Source organism: Ascaphus truei, unplaced genomic scaffold (genome assembly GCF_040206685.1).
Source record: "Ascaphus truei isolate aAscTru1 unplaced genomic scaffold, aAscTru1.hap1 HAP1_SCAFFOLD_637, whole genome shotgun sequence".
NCBI classification, from domain to species: Eukaryota; Metazoa; Chordata; class Amphibia; order Anura; family Ascaphidae; genus Ascaphus; species Ascaphus truei.
Window position 1 is genome coordinate 181501 of NW_027456970.1, and position 6000 is coordinate 187500.

Below are 6000 nucleotides of genomic sequence, written 5' to 3' on the forward strand. Positions count from 1 at the left end.
AAATTGCATGAAAAGTTGCAAAAGAATACATGAATGTTTTGTATCCAGTCAGGGGATGAGATGAGATGGGGTCATGTTCATATTTGAACTGTACATTACTAAAAGAAGGCTTTTTTTCTATGCAGATACAGTATAGTGTTTCAAACACATGCTATACACACGCACACACGCACACACACACACACACACACACACACACACACAGCACTATCTGCAATGTAAAGATGTGGGTGAACAGAGCAAAAAAGATGGTACTAGAAACGCTTATTACAGTAACACCAAAGGGATGTGCCTAATGCTAAAGTTTGAACAGCAGCAGCCGCAGTACCCCTGATATCTATGGATGGGACAGATACCCCCTGCAGACACAGACACCCGCGCGCGCGCACACACACGCACACGCACGCACACAGGGAGGGGTCTGTAGTGTGACAGAGCATGCTAGCTTCGCCACCAGGCACTCCTTCTTGAATTAAAATAAAACTATCTCCTTACCTCTTTCTGGATGCCCCCTCTTTACCAACAAGAGGGACAGGACCAGCTCTCCTCAGCTTCCATTTTCCCCTTCCTTTCCTCTCTCCCTTGAAAACTTTCTGCACCTGAGACAGTGGGAGGGAGGGAGATAGAGCAAGAAACAGCACCCCAAATCCTGTCCCATAAGAAGCAGCACAGGCTTCTGTCCCTCTGCTCCTCTCCTCTCACTCCAGGTGATTTGCATGGGAGGGAGGAGCTGCTTGCTCCCTCTCTTCCTCTCTCTCTCTCCCCCTCTCTCTCCCCCTCCCCCTCTCTCTCTCTTCCTCTCTCTCTCTCCCCCCCTCTCTCCTCTCTCTCCCCCCCTCTCTCCTCTCTCTCTCTCTCTCTCTCTCTCTCTTTCTCCCTCTCTCCCTCTCTCTTTTAGAAGCTTTACACCTGCCAGCCAGTCTACAGTATGTGATGATATCACAATGTGTCTCTTACATCACAGACAGGCTGACATCATCACACAGGCTGACTGGCCATCAAGAGACAGAAATGCAGATAGAGACACACTGACAAATACATACACTGTAGGCACAGGCGCCATGCGGCTTCTGCACCATAAAAGTCCATTTGAATCAAAAATAATGTAGTCTTTTAAGTGAGGCTCTATTGATATCTTGGGGGTCTAAGTGTCAAGACAATCTTGACGTAAAACGGAGGCATCATTTTCAATCATTCAATAATGATGTGGTTTTGGATGACAGTATCCTACATCCTGTATGATATAATAATAATAAGAGACATCATGGAAAAATAATAGGAGACATAATGGAAATATTATCCAGTTTGTCACCATAATTGGAATATACATAATGCAAGAAGGTTTTATGTGTGTCGTCTTCTTCTCTTGAGTCTATGAGCTGAGGTGGGTGTCTCTTGGAGCTCTGGTGGAGGAAATATTCACCTGCCTTGGTGTCTCAGAGCTTTGAGGGGGTAAAAAGCCTAGCACTAGTTTAGTTATTGTAATGTATTTGCTACAATCAATAACACAAACAAGCTTCAGTACAGTAAAGTCATCATTTAAATCAGTGATCTAATTTTTATTTCTAAGTAGAATATCTGAAACAACTTCCCTTACTGACTAAACACAAAAAAAGTTAAAGATCCCGCTACCTCTTACATGCTAAGCGAGCGCTCTACCATTTGAGCTAATCCCCCACTTTTGGAGGTGGGTGGCTGTCAGTGCCGGTTGCTTTACAGTACTTTCTGCAGGGCAAATGTGGCTGTGAACGTACACTGTTTAATGCTAGTTATCAGAAATAGCTCTGAGTCCAGGGGCTGTGGAAGATTGGGTGAGAATGATCGTGGAATCATCAGACCCCAGTAAATAAACCCATAGTCACCACACCACAGAGCACTACACTACACATCCTCCCTGATTGTCTAGTGGTTAGGATTCGGCGCTCTCACCGCCGCGGCCCGGGTTCGATCCCCGGTCAGGGAAAGCTTTGTTTTGAAAAACGTAATGATTCTTTTTCTTTTCATGTCTTAAGTTGAACAGAATTTCCTTTTTTTTTACATTTGCATAAACAGAGCTCTTGCTAATTCAATTAATAAAACTGAAAGGATCATGGAAGTGACGTTAAGAATTGTATTAAGTGAGCATGTCAATTGAAATATTCCAAGAAGAGAATACGCTAGTCGGGGAAAGACAATCTTGGCACAAAACCGAGGTATATTTTTCAATCATTCAATCCATAGGTGGTTTTGGATGACAGTATTCTATGAGATATCATGGGAAAATAATAGGAGACATTATCGTCCAATTTGTTACCATAATGGGAATATACTTAGCGCTTCCTTCACAGGAAATAATACATGTGACATAACGGGAATGTAATAAGTATGTGGGTTTGGCTGGGATTATCCTACATCCTGCAGGGATATAATAACTGGGAAAACGCTATATTTGATACCGCCACGTTGTGGGATGAGCGAGAAAACATTGCATGTCATTTCCCAGAATCCCTTGCTGCAGTGGGAGCACTGTATGCTACTGTAGGTGATAATGGTTGAAATATATATATATATATATATATATATATATATATATATATATATATATATATATATATACACATCAACCAGTTCAATAATTTAAAAGGGGGGAATTAAAATGGCTGAAGTGGAAAATGACAAGTATTTACCGATCCAAAAAAACGACTCCTGAGCATGTATGTACTGCTTACATGGATGTACCCATTAGCATGTACAGTGTTGTTTGTTACTGCGGTTACCAATTTATTTCCATTTTAAATATTTAATTTCTCTGAAATGGTGCAAGCAAATTGCATGAAAAGTTGCAAAAGAATACATGAATGTTTTGTATCCAGAGTCAGGGGATGAGATGAGATGGGGACATGTTCATATTTGAACTGTACATTACTAAAAGAAGGCTTTTTTTCTATGCAGATACAGTATAGTGTTTCAAACACATGCTATACACACACATGCAGACACACACACACACACACACACACACACACACACACACACACACACACACACACACACACACACACACACACACAGCACTATCTGCAATGTAAAGATGTGGGTGAACAGAGCAAAACAGATGGTACTAGAAACGCTTATTACAGTAACACCAAAGGGATGTGCCTAATGCTAAAGTTTGAACAGCAGCAGCCGCAGTACCCCTGATATCTATGGATGGGACAGATACCCCCTGCAGACACAGACACCCGCGCGCGCACACACACACGCACGCACACAGGGAGGGGTCTGTAGTGTGACAGAGCACGCTAGCTTCGCCACCAGGCACTCCTTCTTGAATTAAAAGAAAACTATCTCCTTACTTCTTTCTGGATGCCCCCTCTTTACCAACAAGAGGGACAGGACCAGCTCTCCTCAGCTTCCATTTTCCCCTTCCTTTCCTCTCTCCCATGAAAACTTTCTGCACCTGAGACAGTGGGAGGGAGGGAGATAGAGCAAAAAACAGCACCCCAAATCCTGTCCCATTAGAAGCAGCACAGGCTTCTGTCCCTTTGCTCCTCTCCTCACCCTCCAGGTCATTTGCATGGGAGGGAGGAGCTGCTTGCTCCCTCCCTTCCTCTCTCTCTCTCCCCCTCTCTCTCTCTCTCCCCCCCCCTCTCTCTCTCCCCCCCCTCTCATTCTCTCCCCCCCCCTCTTTCTCTTCCCCCCCCTCTCTCCCCCCCCTCTCTCTCTCCCCCCCCTCTCTCTCTCCCCCCCCTCTCTCTCTCCCCCCCTCTCTCTCTCTCCCCCCCCTCTCTCTCTCTCCCCCCCCCTCTCTCTCTCTCTCTCCCCCCCTCTCTCTCTCTCTCTCCCCCCCCCTCTCTCTCTCTCCCCCCCTCTCTCTCTCCCCCCCCTCTCTCTCTCTTTCTCCCTCTCTCCCTCTCTCTTTTAGAAGCTTTACACCTGCCAGCCAGTCTACAGTATGTGATGATATCACAATGTGTCTCTTACATCACAGACAGGCTGACATCATCACACAGGCTGACTGGCCATCAAGAGACAGAAATGCAGATAGAGACACACTGACAAATACATACACTGTAGGCACAGGCGCCATGCGGCTTCTGCACCATAAAAGTCCATTTGAATCAAAAATAATGTAGTCTTTTAAGTGAGGCTCTATTGATATCTTGGGGGTCTATGTGTCAAGACAATCTTGACGTAAAACGGAGGCATCATTTTCAATCATTCAATAATGATGTGGTTTTGGATGACAGTATCCTACATCCTGTATGATATAATAATAATAAGAGACATCATTGAAAAATAATAGGAGACATAATGGAAATATCATCCAGTTTGTCACCATAATTGGAATATACATAATGAAGAAGGTTTTATGTGTGTCGTCTTCTTCTCTTGAGTCTATGAGCTGAGGTGGGTGTCTCTTGGAGCTCTGGTGGAGGAAATATTCACCTGCCTTGGTGTCTCAGAGCTTTGAGGGGGTAAAAAGCCTAGCACTAGTTTAGTTATTGTAATGTATTTGCTACAATCAATAACACAAACAAGCTTCAGTAAAGTCATCATTTAAATCAGTGATCTAATTTTTATTTCTAAGTAGAATATCTGAAACAACTTCCCTTACTGACTAAACACAAAAAAAATTAAAGAATGCGGGCATCGATCCCGCTACTTCTTACATGCTAAGCAAGCGCTCTACCATTTGAGCTAATCCCCCACTTATGGAGGCCGGTGGCTGTCAGTGCCAGTTGCTTTACAGTACTTTCTGCAGGGCAAATGTGGCTGTGAACGTGCACTGTTTAATGCTACTTATCAGAAATAGCTCTGAGTCCCGGGGCTGTGGAAGATTGGGTGAGAATGATCGTAGAATCATCAGACCCCAGTAAATAAACCCATAGTCACCACACCACAGGACACCACAGGACACTACACTACACATCCTCCCTGATTGTCTAGTGGTTAGGATTCGGCGCTCTCACCGCCGCGGCCCGGGTTCGCTCCCCGGTCAGGGAAAGCTTTGTTTTGAAAACCGTAATGATTCTGTTTCTTTTCATGTCTTAAGTTGAACAGAATTTCCTTTTTTTTGACATTTGCATAAACAGAGCTCTTGCTAATTCAATTAATAAAACTGAAAGGATCATGGAAGTGACGTTAAGAATTGTATTAAGTGAGCATGTCAATTGAAATATTCCAAGAAGAGAATACGCTAGTCGGGGAAAGACAATCTTGGCACAAAACCGAGGCATATTTTTCAATCATTCAATCCATAGGTGGTTTTGGATGACAGTATTCTATGAGATATCATGGGAAAATAATAGGAGACATAATGGAAATACATTATCGTCCAATTTGTGACCATAATGGGAATATACTTAGTGCTTCCTTCACAGGAAATAATACATGTGACATAACGGGAATGTAATAAGTATGTGGGTTTGGCTGGGATTATCCTACATCCTGCACGGATATAATAACTGGGAAAACGCTATATTTGATACCGCCACGTTGTGGGATGAGCGAGTAAACATTGCATGTCATTTCCCAGAATCCCTTGCTGCAGTGGGAGCACTGTATGCTACTGTAGGTGATAATGGTTGAAATATATATATATATATATATATATATATATATAAATATATATATATATATATACACATCAACCAGTTCAATAATTTAAAAGGGGGGAATTAAAATGGCTGAAGTGGAAAATGACAAGTATTTACCGATCCAAAAAAACGACTCCTGAGCATGTATGTACTGCTTACATGGATGTACCCATTAGCATGTACAGTGCTGTTTGTTACTGCGGTTACCAATTTATTTCCATTTTAAATATTTAATTTCTCTGAAATGGTGCAAGCAAATTGCATGAAAAGTTGCAAAAGAATACATGAATGTTTTGTATCCAGAGTCAGGGGATGAGATGAGATGGGGTCATGTTCATATTTGAACTGTACATTACTAAAAGAAGGCTTTTTTTCTATACAGATACAGTATAGTGTTTCAAACACATGCTATACACACACA

General features: G+C 42.8%; 2 non-coding genes across 2 annotated transcripts; both read left to right on the top strand.

Annotated features, from left to right (window-relative positions):
• Positions 1–1891: 1891 nt before the first annotated feature.
• Positions 1892–1963, top strand: TRNAE-CUC (transfer RNA glutamic acid (anticodon CUC)). The gene has a single exon. It is a non-coding gene; the product is annotated as a tRNA-Glu (tRNA).
• A 2951-nt stretch (positions 1964–4914) lies between these two features.
• On the top strand, positions 4915–4986 carry TRNAE-CUC (transfer RNA glutamic acid (anticodon CUC)). The gene has a single exon. It is a non-coding gene; the product is annotated as a tRNA-Glu (tRNA).
• The last annotated feature ends 1014 nt before the right edge of the window (positions 4987–6000 follow it).